We start from the raw sequence: 14,764 nt of genomic DNA on the forward strand, positions 1-14,764 counted from the left end.
TGCCATTAGTTTTGAAACAGTACTTACTGTCAGTATTGCTGAAGTACTAACTTTTTGAGACATAAAGGTCTGTCCTTTTGAACATTCTTGAATAAAGCATAAGGTAATCCCTCTTGTAGGCATTATGCATGTACATCCCATGGTGAAAAATGTATGTCCTTGGGTCTGGTGGGACAAATTCTTCCTTTGGTTACCTGAGAGAAAATGCAGAGTAAAGTCATAGCTATTGCTGATTTCTCCGGTACTCGGTGATGCAAATGAGAGCTGAATTCATTCCACTGCCTCTATCTGTTATTTTGCATAGAAGTGCTCACTGTGCTGAAAGATCTTCACATTTGCAAGAATGTGTCTGTGTAGTTTACATTTCCAATTTTAATTTTTGAGCCATGTGTAAGAGACTCCAGGGAACAGTGTGTACTGTCAGCAGAAGTTATCTTTTTGATGAATCAGGCACATTGTTTGTAACCGTGTGTTTGATAGACATGTTGTAATAAGGTCCTGAACTGCTTACTGTGTCTTTATGTACCTTCCCCCTCAGCAGTTGTAACTATTGTGCTGCTTGACCTATATTAATGGTACTACAAACAACAAGTTTAACCATTAACTTGTGGGCCCTGTTTCAATGGATTTTACCAAGAGATGAGAACTGTAGATTTAAGGAGGTAAAAATTAAAAAAAGGGCTACCCAATGTGATGTTTTTTAGTGCTTACTGATCTGATGTACGGGGTGGGAAGGAGTTCACAGGCCCAGGAGTAAAGGCTAACATCACATTATTATCCTCTGAAAGACTAGTGCCATTACAGGTATGGACAAGCCTTCCTTAAATATTTTGTTTATTAAATAACTTGTGAATTTATCTGTGTGGTTATTTCAATGAGGTTTGCTTGCAGTATTTTCTGTCTATACACACTGGAGCAAGAAAATGCTGAGAGGGTTGCGCTGATGAGGGGTAAATATTGCCTGCTTGTGCTGCCTGGAAATAGGAAAGCTGGCTCTCAAGTAATGTGTGAGGAGACAGTGAAAGCTAGAAAGAGTCCAAGTGAAAGGAGCCAGTGTCAGAATAATGCTTTAGGTATGGAAAGAGCTGAGCAATTTGGCTTGATTTACGTGGGCTGCATCTCAGGAGCTTAAGTTCACTGTGCAGAACTTGTATTTTAGACCATTAAATGAAAGCCAGAACTCTGAATTCTGATATATATGACTCCATAACATCAGGAAAAAGCAAACTGTAACAGCTGATCTATGGTAAGTGCCTTATGTGTGCACAAAGCCAACGGCAAACCTGTGGTGGGTCAATATCTGATGTGATTTGATCCTTTATGGAAAAGTGATTCTGTGTTTCTAAGTTTATTGACATCAGTGAGCTTTGACTGAGGTCCTTAAATGGCAGGCATGCAGAAGTTAAACTGGGGGAATGAGGGGGTGGGAAGCACTGTGCTCTGGGTTGTCCTGCCAAAAGCTCAGCTTTCCCTGATAAAGCTGCCTCATCCTATGCAGGCAGGCATTTAAATGTGCTACTGTTTCCATTCGGTGGTTATCTCTCTGTCTGCTGGGATTTCACCACTCTGGCTCCGCAGGGCTTGTGCAGGTGTCTTGTGCAATCCAAGAGTGTGTCCTGCTGGCTCCTGGTGATTGACAGTGGCAGAAATGTGTGCTCTAGCTAAAAGCAGCAACTGATATGCATAGGTGCAAATGTCTGTAGCTCACTGTCTGCACCAGAGCTGTTGTTGGGCGTTGTTACAGCTGTGGAACAAGCATTAGGTAACCCTGTGCATCCAGTCAAAACACAGTCTGAGTGAGAGACCCTCACATTGATTTGAGGCTATTGCAGAAATCCAGAATTGCTCGTTTTACCTAAGGTGCACCAAACCCTGCATAGAAACATGCTCTGGAAATTTATGGTATTTATATATATGATCCTTATTTCAATGTGGTCCAAGCAAGGTGAGTGGAAGTGTACCTGACTCCTCACTGATGTAGTTTTTTATTGAAACAGGCAAGCTGAGAAAATTCCTTGTCAACTCTGACCATTAAGAGTTGTTAACTGGCATCTTTGGGCCTTGATTTGAAGATTGTAAACAGCTTGGTAGACACTTAATTAAATCACTAAAAACTTCATAATAGGAAGGGAAGCAGTGAACAAGACTGTCAAACATTAAGTGATGTATAAGACAAGTGAGGGAAGGAAGCCCGTGATTTTAGCTGCCAGACTTCTCTGGCCAGGGACTTCCTTGACTTTTTTGGATTCCTAAAGACAAAGAGGCACAAAGTCACCCTTACAAGGAAGTGATCTCAATTTGAGCCAAGGGGAAAAAAACCCAGAAATATTGGGGAAAACTTGCTGCAAGCAAACAAAAATGCAACTCTGACAACAGAATTTTTCTTGCTCCTAAGTTCCTGTAGTTCCACTTTTCTCTCATGCCAGTATTTGCAAGGTTTCTGTATAAGTAAGTTAAACTGTAGAAGTCTGTGTATATGCTGTTTCTGAGGGTTATTTCTGTTTGCAATAGTTATTCCTAAAATTCTACAGGAATAAGTTTAGCTGAGGAAAATCTGTTTTTAAGTTTGCCCAAGTGTTTAATGGTATTAATTTCTTTAATTTGGATTAGCAGGCACAGTTTTGCTTCACCCAGAGCTAAGGTAGGAGCAGGGCAGGCCCCCATGGCTACTCTTGACTTTTTTTTTGTCTTTCTATCCCTTCAGTTCAGAAAGGGCCATGTTCAGAATTAGGTGTCAGCAGGGTGATTTTGTTCTGAACATTAACTTTTGTTCTAGCAGCTGTGCTGGCTGGCACCCATGCAAGGAAATTTAGCATTTTCCACTGTATTGGTACAACAGTATGATTTTTATTTTGCTCTGAGTCTAATGGGCATGTTCCGGCTCATAATCATGAGAGGGCCTGGCAGATGAGCTTTTGAGATGCTTGTGAACAACTCTGGTGAGAAGCTCCCCCCAGTTTGGTGTGTTTAAACTAGCTAGCAAGTCTTCAGATTTTTCTCCTAATGACTCCAGGTGGGAAGGTTTGTTTACTTACCAGTTTAAAGCACCTTGTATAGGTTCATGTGTTACCCTGATGGGAAGGAAGGGAAAAATCTAGTTTAATAAACTGCTTGTTTTTTTCCAGCTCGCAGGTATGAGGGGAAAAAAGAGCAATTTAATCATAGAATGTGACCTGTACAAATGTGGACATGACAGGTTAAATGAAAGCAGCAGTGTTAACTTTGTGTCTTGTTATAGCTTGCAAAACACATGTCTGCCAAGAAGGGTATTCTGTGACCCAGTGACAGTAAACTGACATGACAGTGTCACACAATTGAGTTACTTTTTGCTCATTTAGTCAATCTTTCTACCTTGCAGTAAGTCAGTTCTCTGTCCTTCAGCAGCTGTCACGGTAAGACTGCATGCATCTTTTAATGTCTTGATATTTCTGTGCTAAAAGTTTAGTGTGAGCTGCTTGAGAGAATTTTGTCTTGTATCAGAGCTATAAACCTTATCTCAGTAAATAGAATAAAGCTGGCTAATGATCACCAACACTTTCAGGGGATAGGCTTGAAAAGGTAGTAATTTCTTTTGACAATGCAGAAAGCTTCATAGAGAAAATAGTCTTCTTTACATATCAGTAAAGATAAGCAGCCTTTTTCAGGCTATATTTTCTTGTAAAGCGTACAGGTATGGTGTGTGCCGCTCGCTTGATGGCTACGCCTGCTCCTGAGAATTTGTATCTCAAGCCATACTCTTACACTGAACTTAGGCTGGAAATTAGTGGAAGTTTTGCATGTCTTAGGACTGTGTGATTTTTTTTATTGTGTTATATATATGTTTTTGGTTTTTAATTGAAGACATCTCAGAGATGAACTCATTAGAACCATCAGGGGGAAATGGAAATAACTTGTTTAATTATGTGGCTCTTCTGAAATGGAGGATTGCCAGCTGGAGGTAGCCATGTATATGTTCAAAATTGCAGCTGCGAGTGCAGTCAAAATTCCTTAAAAAACAACTGGATGGTGCTTGCATTTATTGCAAATTGTGTAAGATAAAGCTCAGGAGCAGGAAATACATTGTGGAATGGCAAAAAAGAATCATGTTTGCAAACAGCTTCATTAAAAGTAAATAGTAGGACAGAGTGAGCATTATATTGATGTCTTATGAGACACCTTGGGACCCCCATGTGCATGTTAAGCACAGTTAGAAAAAAAAAGCCATACAGGACCACAATGTCTCAATTTGGGCCCAAAATACTGGGGTATGATATTAGTTATCCAGCAAAAAATTGGGGCTTTCTCTAGCTTTGTGTGTTTGGACTTCTAATGTTATTTGAATTGACACACAGAAGCAGGTCTTTTAGCCCAAGAAGATTTTCTTTCTTAGTCTCACTTAATTGCTTTAGCTCTGGACTTCTCCGTGTTTGCTTTCCTCCTTTTATCACTTACTCTGTCAGAGTATCTTTTTATATAAGTTTCAGCTATGCTATTCGTTCCAGTGACCTTATTTGGAGTTATTCCAAAGGATGTAGCAGTTTCTGAAAGTAATAATTCTGCTTCTTTTCTTTACTTGTGCTCATATTTTTTACCTTATGAACTCTACAGTGATACACACAGGTTATCAAAAGTTGTTCTATTAAATTATGCATTAACCAGCACTATATGTTTACACTGTGCATGTTTAATGGCATATTACTACAAATACTGCACAGTATAAGGACAGCACCTTAGTAAAAAGTATATTGTCATGAGGTGGAAACCAGAACTATCAGGGTTTGAAACTCTGTGTGAAATACAAGTTTGGATAGACCAGCTCTGGGAGTTTACAAACTATAAAATGTATTCAGTGCAGACTGTTCCCCCTGTCTCTGTGGGGAAACACCTTGAGCTCAGCAGGAGCTTTACCAGTGTAAGGATTGTAGGGCTGGAGCTCGGTTGCAGCACTATAAAATTTTACCTGTGCCAAATTGTGTATTTTGGAATGATTTGACTATTTTTATAACTGTTGTTATTTGAAGAGTATTTTGGTGCTTTTTAGAGCAAGCACCTCCACCTCTACCAGCATCACAATAAAGGGGTACTGAAAGCAGATGATGACTTCTATATGACTGAATATTACAAACTTCTGAGAAATACAATTAAACTGTTCTTGATGGCAGACTCATAGGAAGATGTTCATAGGAGAATAATCCATTTATTTGCCAGCTGCATCGGGAAATAGAGATGTATGTCTGCCTCTGGTGTCCTCTTTGTTGGTTTTGGTTGCACAGAACTGGCATCCAGGCATGGAAGCCAATCTATCCCTGTTGTGATAGCTATTACTATTTAAGGTGAATATTAGTATTTTCTCTGAAGTTTTTGTGATCCTAGGACACAGAGGTAAAAGCAAGGGCTATATATTGCTGTAATTTTTGGAGAGGTCTAGGTACAAAGTGATTAAGTAATTTACCAAGACCATATGAGATGGGAAGCTGACAGTTCTTTTGGTTATGGTCCTATGTTTTCATCTCTATGAAAAAAGACACACTGCTTTGTAGCTGAGATTTTTTTTTAATTATTTTTTTTTTCCCCTTTTAAATAAGATTCTTGCTAGACAATATAATTTTTGTCACAAGCACTGGGTTTTTTTCACAGCTGGTCTACCTGGTACCAGGTATATATGACCCAAACCTCCTAGGTTTGGCCAAACATTGGCTTGCTTCCTGGCCCTTCCTATAAAAAATATACCCCATAATACTCACATGGAAAGACTTAATACTTTGAGAATAAAGATACAAAGTTAAACAGTGTGTTGGCTGCACTGTACACAGAGGACGTTGGTGGATTCTGCATTAGAGTAGTTTGGATGCTGAATGTCTCTCATATCTTGGCAAATATAAATTTGTTGATAGGCTCTGTTCAGGATCTCTGGTCAGGGCTGCTCGTGACTCTGTCCCTCAGCTGCCAGCTGTGGTAAGTGCCTTCCAGTGCAGTGTTCCTCAGCATGTGGTGTGGGAAGCACCAAACCTCGTGCAGTTCTGCTTTAGTGCTCTTTTCTTTCCTTATTCTAGTCACATTGAGTTTGCCATTCAGGTGACTGCAGCTAGGCCAAGCTTTGGGGGACTGAGGATTTGGGCTTTTCTCATATCCAAGAGAGGTCTTAGTTTTTTTCGCCTTGCATGGGACTGGCATCCTGAGACCCTTGTGTTATCCAAACCCACTGGAAAAAAGTCTTCCTGGAGACACAGGAGAAGTAGAAAGACAAATTTAACTAGATAATAATCCTGAGTTTCCCCTGTGGTCCAGATATTTGGGATGTGATAGAAGTGCCCTTTAAGCTCACTTGTTTTTTGGCAAATATTGTTTCACTACTTCCACCCGAAAGTCTTTAATTCACAGTCAGGCCAGCTACTCTTTCATGATCCTCACTTAAAAAAAAAGTGACATCTCTTATTACAAAGACTTACTGGTGCTTTTAATAATGTTTTTAATATTTTATTCTTTGGTGAGTAGCCTGGTCATGTTGCATATAATGAAATGAGCCAAATGGCTCTTCAGAATAGCTATGGTAAATGTACAAGCGATTTTGCTGCTTTGAAAACAGGAAAATAACCTCGTATTGCATCATTCTGGCTGGGAAGTGCTCAAAGTTATTGTGACAGGACTGTATTTTGAGCAATTGTTGGTGATTTGTTTTTTAGCACACAAAGAAAGTAATAAATCTGTCACCCTGAAAAATCAGGTTGTGACCTAAAGGAAGGAGAAAATTGTGGCTTTAGGTAAAAAAGAGTGACCTGTCTATGAGGGTCATTTATCATTATAACAAAATTGCTGGTGCTCTCCTAGCTGACCAGGAAGAAAGGCTGTGGTAAGCAGAATTGAGGGATGCAAGCATCCGAATATTTTTAACTGATCAATATTTTCAGGATTTACAAGCAGCCAAAAACCTGTCAGCATGCAGAGTAAGTTCACTGTGCATCTGTTCTAAGAAAGGAAACAAGGGAGAAAGAGTTTATTTTGGCCATTAAAAATTAATTGCATTTTAGATTTGGCATCGATAGTTCAATTCTCAACTGTATCTTAGTACAGATGCCTTTAGCACCCTGTATGTCTTGAAGTGATACAGAAAATATGTATGAAACTTAACTCCCAGGGAGGTTGAAAGCAATAAATAACAAATTCAGAGTGGGGTTGGCAACACTAAGCGTCTCAGATCTCACTTGGGATATGTGGTTTCATTGTTTGAAAGTAACAGGACCGAAGTGGTTTTGGTTAAAAAAAAGAAACAATCTCCAAACTTTCTTAGCTCACCCTCACTTATTTTGCATTACCTGATATGTAAATAAATTTGCATGTATCTTATTAATAAAAAAAGACAAGTTGAGTGCCACAGCTGAGGTTGTTAGAGATTGGATCCATTGCAAAGGGTATGTTCAATGAGTTCAAGCGTGACTTGCATGGAATAACAGCTGAACATGTTTTGAAATACAAGATTGGCAACAAGAATTCTTTTTATGCCATTATTCCTAGGTATCAAACCTCCCTCTAAATTTAAAATACTTCTGGTTAGTTCTGGAAAATATTTTCCTACTGTTCCGTTGGTCCTAGTTGAGAATTTTCACTTTAATTTGTTTTTATAGAGTTCACAAAGGCATAATGAGAGTGCAGGGAGAAAAACCCAGCGCAATTTCTTGTACAGTAATTTTCATGCCAATTGCTAATTTCCACTGATTGCCTCAGTGTAGGAGTGTCTTATCAGACCAGAACATCCAATGCTAAACACCAATTCTAACATGTTTAGGAAAGCATTTATGATTCAAGCTATCACTTATCATTTGGCATTACCAGCATTATACTGTATTAGGAATGATTAACAAACCCATTTTAATACAATTTATGAGGGCAAGTTAGTGTATCAAAGCTGGTACTCTACAGGCATTATGAAGACATTAAGATAAAAATAAATTAGAAGATAAAATAGGAATTTAAAGTATGAACTTTTTTATAATGCACATTGATAATACCACTTTTATTGTGGCTTCACTAAGGAAAATGCTGTAGCATAATTATTTTTAAAATATAAATTCCATTGATTGATTCACTGTTGACTACATGGCAGTGCCAAACTCTGGTGTAATTCTGTACCAAAGTGCTCTGTCAGATCTCAGCACTGTCGAGGATGAGGCTGGACTAGAGGCACTTAACTGAAGTCTCACCTCTTCGTAACTGAGGTTTTCATGCTCTAAAAAGATTAGGCTCTTTTAAAAACAGTTCTACTTTGAGGAGTCAACACAGCTACTCTGGAAAAAAGGTTCCCTAAACTTGTCATGAAATAGCAACATTTTCATCTCACTCTTCCCTGAGAACGTTAAAGTGATTTTTATGCAGGTAGTATGATTCCTGCCCACACCCCCCACCCCCCATACTTCTAATTTTAAAAGAATGAGAAAGTTCTGTTACCAGTATACGTATATATACTGTTACCAGTATACATGTGTGTATATATATATATTTTACCAGTGTGTATGTATATGTACATATATACATACACATACATATGTTACCAGTATACATATATGTATGTTATTGACTGAGATCAGACTTCCAAAAAAAGCCATGCCCTATTATTTTCATTTACTATATTATATATTCTGGTTTGGGTTTTTTGCTTCCATTAAGCCTATATTTACAAGGTCATGTAGTGATAGAGCAAGGGTGAATGAGAGTGTGCACAACTTTGATACACAACGCAGGTTCAGAACTGCTGGGACCCTAAATTATTATCAAATGTGTGGATAATCCTTTCTTTCCAATATGTAGAGGCTGACACTGTTAACTATCTTCCAGTCAGAGACTTGTACTTCAGCAGGTAAAATAAGGATGTGTTAAGCATCCAGAAACCATCGAATGATGTCTGTAACACCCCCGTTGTTGTTTTGCTCCTATGAATTAATCAAATTCTAAATTGCAATGCATTTTCCTTGCATCTTTTTCATTGTTCCTGATGGGAGTCCTAGCTAGTGAGCTCTTTTTACCCTATTATTTTTGAAGAACGTCCAGATTCAGATGTGAACCTGTTATTAGGGCAAAGATGGCACCTTTTATCTGGGCAAATTTTCTTGCTATTTTTAGGAACGAATGTGATTGTATTGGGTAGCATAGATTGGCACTAAGATGAGGCTGGGGCAAGCAGCTAATCAATCATATCTGGATAATAGACATCAGTGATATTGCTTTGCAAGGTTTACCCTCTTTGATTTATACTAGGGGATTGTTTTTTATGGGACTTTTAGAATATTTGTCACTGAATAATGTTTTCATGACCAAGCCACAAACACAAAGCCAATATTTCTTTTAAAGCTGTCGATCAAGAGTTTGATTAAATCTGTACATATTTTGAGAACATTCAGACTGGATGCCATCAAATGCCATGAACAGAAGATGCTTCTAAAGCAATAGTGATGCTCGGCCTGAATTGCTATTGACCACCACCTTGTAGAATCATTTACAACAGGAGGACGTGAAAATACAACTAAGTCAAAATGCCAGAACTTAACAGGCAGCCTGTGCCCCCCTTTTGTTGCTCTAAAGAAACATAAGCACAACGGAGTCTTGAGCCATTGTCCATTAAGCATCAAGAAATATTCAGCTAAAACACTGTGACCTGTTTCATTGATTTTGAAAGGTTTAAAATGTTTACTATAACTCAATGTAAAGAAATAGCAGCTATGACTATGTTTAGGAGCACCTCATTATCTCATCTAGTTTTGGGTCCCACCCAGTACAGGAGAGAAGGAATTGAACTGGGCTGAATTCAGTGGAGGCCACCAAGTTTCCTGGGTGCTGGAGCAGAGGCCCTATGAAGAAAGGCTGAACACCCAGGACTTGCTCAGCCTGGAGAGAAGGCAGGATGGAAGCAGGGAGAAATCCAACAACACAGGATGGACCCAGGCTCTCACTGAAGTACATGGCAAGAAAACAAAAGACTGGTCAGAAATGGAATCTGGATGTTTAGTGTGGGGAAAAAGAAGTCACTCACTATGAGTGTAAACCTGAAACAGTGGAACAAGTGCAATCAGTCCTGGAGGTTTTCTGGAATTGGAAAAGCCCTGAGAAACCTGCTCTGGATTCAGTGGTGAAGCTGCTCTGAATGGGAGGCTGGACAGAGATGCTCTGAGATTCCTTCCAGCTGGAGTGATTTACTGTGGTTTTTTTTTTCCTCACAGGATTAGATATGGGGACTTTTGGAGTGGTCCAAGGGATCTGAATCCTCCAGAGGACTTGTCAGATGAATGCAAAAGGGTTTGGAGCCTAACTGGGCTATCTTTCCAGAGGTGAATGTGTATAGAGGGCTGCACCCTTGGGAATCTGTTCCTATTTCCACCTTCATTTATCTGAAAGGTTTTAGTGATTCTTGTGAACTTATTGAAATATACACAGAGCAAGTACTCTGCCATGTGATGGCAGTGTGGAACATTAAGTCACCAGTGAGGCCTTTGCAGGGAAAGCTGTCAAAATCTGCTGGGTAAGTGATTAGAGAAACATGTACTTGGACACTAGGGAGATGTGATCAAGTTCTTTTTAAATCACTGTCTGAGACTTGGCTACACTGATCAGATAAAACTAAGATGTTACAAGCGAAACGGTGGACTTAGGCTGTAGCTTACAGTCAAAAATAAATGCTGTTTTAACTGTATCCTTGAGGGAAATTACAATGTAAAATGATGAGAACTACATGTTCCTCAGTGCTATGCAGAGGAGGCATCAGAATGAACAAGTCTTATCTCCCTGTTTGTAAACTAGTTTTGTCTTTAATCTAACAGTGGACAAAACTGTTCTGATGCCCTTCTGTTGTTCGCTATGGTCACTCTGATCCTCATGTGCTCAGCTTGATTCAGCTCCAAAGCATCCTTCCTAACCTAGACAGTCTTAGTAGAAGACAACATATTTCTGATATTTTGTTAAGAAAGGCTGATAATATTCAGCAGAACAGATTGCAGTTTTACAGTGCTTGGCTCAGATCAAATACATTTGCAGCAGAGTATGATCAGTCAGGGTAGCAGAGAAGAGCAGCATCCTAATTCCACAAAGACGAGTCTATCAGAAATGCCACATGCTTCCTCTTCAGAACATTTGTATTTTAACACATGAGCTAGTATTTCCTCTTGCTGTCTCAGACTCTGTATCCCTGGGCTTAGGACTCCACAGTACAAGAGCTATATTGGGATAGAGTTTTCTATATAAGTTTGCCCTGTGTTGTAAAAATGCTTGTTCTAATTTTCCATCTTCCCCTCATTTGTTTGTTATGCTACATGAATGGAAGATTGGGCAGAAAATAACTAGAGGAGTCTTATTTTGGGGCTATGTAAATAAGTGCAATAATAACTCCAAAATAAAGGAAGGAACAATACTTGCACTACTACCTCTATTATCTGAATTTCAGGAGCTCTGCACTTGGATGTGACACAGCTACAATGATCACCAGAAGAGTGTGGAGAGATTTGCTGTATGGTTCATTGGTATGATGAGATGTGCCTGTTCAGGATGGCTGCAAAATTTTAAACACAATAGTATGGCAAACCTCAAATATCTGGCTTAGAGATCAGTTTTTCAAGAACATATATATTTCCAACCTTGCTTCCTAGCACATGGCACTCTTGCTGAAGGCTTGGCTTTCACCATTCAAATCACTGTTCCATCTTGCATCTCTTTAGCTGTGAATGCTGCTATTTAATGGGGTTTACTTTCCTTCAAAGGAAGTCTGTAGTTTATGGATTACTTTTGCTGTCACACCTTGTAGCATCTCTGGTTTGAGAGGACATAAGCAGAAGTGGATTGGTGATAATCTGGTGTTTTTCAGCTGCACATTGATTTTGGACCACATTGCAGAGCATGTACAGGTAACTGGTGGGCTAGGGCAAACCAAATGAACAGAAAATGTGTCTCAACACATAAGCATCCACTGAACCCAAGCAGGGCTTACAACTTTCACACACAGTATTAACAGGAATTTCTTGTGACAATACACTTTTGAAAATACACTTTTTGTGTGGTTATTACTGTGAACTCTGAGTCAAGTTTTTTTCCGCCCTGCCTTAACAACTTGGTTAGTTTAATAGTGAGCCATATAATGTCAAAGGACCTGGCAAAATTATTAGTGAAATCTACTTTATGTGATCCACTATCAAGTGTGTGATTTTTGTGTTTAAGTAATCTCCCTCTTTATTGGGGTGTGTGTGCAAATAACATCCCTGTAACATTTTTTTGGTTTTGCTTTAACAGAAAGGTTTATGAGCAGTCAGGTACCAACTTAGACAGCAGTAGCTATTCACAAGTCGTTGGTTGACAGATGTGCAATATAATGTATGTTTGAATAGAGTAATTGAAGCTGTATTTGTGTTCTTAAGCCATCCTAGAGCTTTATGAACAAAAAGAAGAAAAATTTCCACCACTCACAGTTTTGCTATACTGCTATTCTATTTTGCAAGAAAACACTTTTCAGTAGATCAGAACCAACTTTTTCATGTCTAAGTCATCTTAATGTACTATTAACTAAATTACCTACTGCCTTGGGTTCCAATGCAAGATGTAACCAAAAGCATGTATTCCGTTCCCATCTGTTGAAACTGGTTGGGGAGGTGTTTTTATTTCTTTATCTCTTCTATGACCCACTACACACAACTCCAGGGAGGAGGGGGTGGGTGTCTTTCTGTTAATGGGCTAACTGTTCAAACCAGGTGGGGCAGGGTTTCTTTATCTCTTCCATGACCCATCCTCCCTCCAGGGGATATCTGCTGTTCATGGGCCATCAAGGCTCACCACAAGACTGATAAAATTGCATCATCCCATTGTGAGATGCTCCACCCAGTGGGAGGAGACAAGCATTCCTCCCTGGATAAAACCAGAGATTCAGAACACCAGGACAGCCTATTTTCCACTGTATTCCTAGAGGAAGACTGCACCCATCTCGCCAGCACTGCACCCTTCTACAGGATTATCTCTGCTCCAACAGAACCACATCTATTGCTCCAGGAGGACTTAACTGGACTGCTACCAACACCCTGACCAACAGGGTTGTGTCAGGTTCTGTTCTGACTCTGTCAGTGTTGTTCTTTTTGTTTGTTTGCTTTTTTTGTACTACTACATTTTTATTTTTAATATTCCTAGTAAAGGACTGTTAATCCTATTCCCATATCTTTGCCTGAAAGCCCCTTAATTTCAAAATTGTAATAATTCGGAGGGAGGGGGTTTCTCCATTCCAAGGGAAGCTCCAGCTTTCCCTGGAGACACCTGTCTTCCCAAACCAAGACACTACCTAAGATAATTCACAGATTAACACCATTCCATATACTAAGGAACAACTATTCCTGAGGGGAAAGGATATTAAACCTTACTACCAAACTTGCAATGTCATTGTTACTGGTGCCATGACACTGGCATTAAAGTGATGACATTGAGTTTATATCAAATCATTGGAGTGGAGTACAAATATTGTTCTTTTTTTTTTTTTTTTTTTTTTTTTTTTTTTTTTTTTTTTTTTCTTTTTTGGTAGCATTTAAGTGCTAAATATCTCATTATTGGAGTGATATGATGTTGAGCATCTTCAGGAGCCATAGTTTGTTGCACCAAATGCTTGATTCATAGAACTGTCTGCCAGGCTTTTATGTGGTGAGTTACAACCAAAGTAGGTGCAAAAAGCAGAAGCCTGGATTTGTATCAATAAAAAATTAAGAATTAACTCTAGACAGGCATGTAAAAGTGAACTAGGCATTTCATCTTTCTGTGAGAGCTCCCTCTGATTGTTGTAGACGACAGCAGTGGTACAGACAATAATAAGTAATATGAAAAGATGTTAATTTAAAGCATTTACTATAACTTTTTTAAAGGAAATATATTCAACTCTTCTAGCATCGGTGAAGCCCATATTACACTTGAATGCTTGCTTGCTACTCTGGGTGTGACTATAAAAGCTAAAATAAAAATTATCAATAAAAACCTGAACCCTTGCAACTTGCAGCATTAGGAAATTAAAATTTTCATGTCAAGTCCTATAAATATATAAGGCAAGATTTAAGGTAGGTTTAAGACTCATTAATGAATAGCTGAAGATTTTAACTTGTAAGCCTACATGGTTAGGAATTACCACTTATTCAAAATGAGGAGGAAATATTTGTTATGGCTGAATTAAGTCAGAAAAATAACTTTGTTTCATTGATGTTTATGTTAAGCCAAGTATAACAGGAACAGCTATCGTACAGAGCCCCCATGTTACTGTCATGTCACAAACTCTAGTGTAACAGGGTGTGCAGTGCTCCAATGACTTGTTTAGGATGGTAAAGTGACCCTATGACACAGCCAAAACCCCCCTCAAGTACTGGTTCTTGGTCCTGTGACCTATCCCCAGAAACACTTCTGCTGTAGTCTCGATAAGGAAATAAAATGCCTTTAATTAACATGGAAGATATGCAGGCTTTTGATAACATATATAAAGACAAAAAAGTGACATTTCCAGGCAGTGTCTCTCTTATATCCATTTTTAGCCTCAATTCCAAGTTCATTTTGGCACAAGTCTGTTAGCCTTTACTGAGCAGTTAGCTCACTTTGGATATTTGCGGATAAGCTTTTGGAGAGGAACTGTCTTCTGTATCCAGAGCAATTTACTGAGAGGGAATGCTGACTGACCCAAAAGTGATGTGACCCCCTGGCACACAGCCTGCAGTGCAAACTTCTGGACCAAACTGAACAGAACAGTGTGGGATTGACTGAGTGTGGTGCCTAAACTCTGCCACAGATCTGGAACCAG

At 39.0% G+C, this 14,764-nt stretch overlaps 1 long non-coding RNA gene across 1 annotated transcript in view; it reads left to right on the forward strand.

Annotated features, from left to right (window-relative positions):
* The first annotated feature begins 654 nt into the window (after nucleotides 1-654).
* Nucleotides 655-14,764, forward strand: part of LOC134555311 (uncharacterized) — a 63,947-nt gene continuing 49,837 nt past the window's right edge. Inside the window, exon 1 of the long non-coding RNA XR_010081400.1 lies at nucleotides 655-804. This is a non-coding gene — a long non-coding RNA (uncharacterized LOC134555311). The remainder of the gene's footprint in view (nucleotides 805-14,764) is intronic.

The sequence above is a fragment of the Prinia subflava genome, chromosome 10, assembly GCF_021018805.1.
Source record: "Prinia subflava isolate CZ2003 ecotype Zambia chromosome 10, Cam_Psub_1.2, whole genome shotgun sequence".
Classification (NCBI taxonomy): Eukaryota; Metazoa; Chordata; class Aves; order Passeriformes; family Cisticolidae; genus Prinia; species Prinia subflava.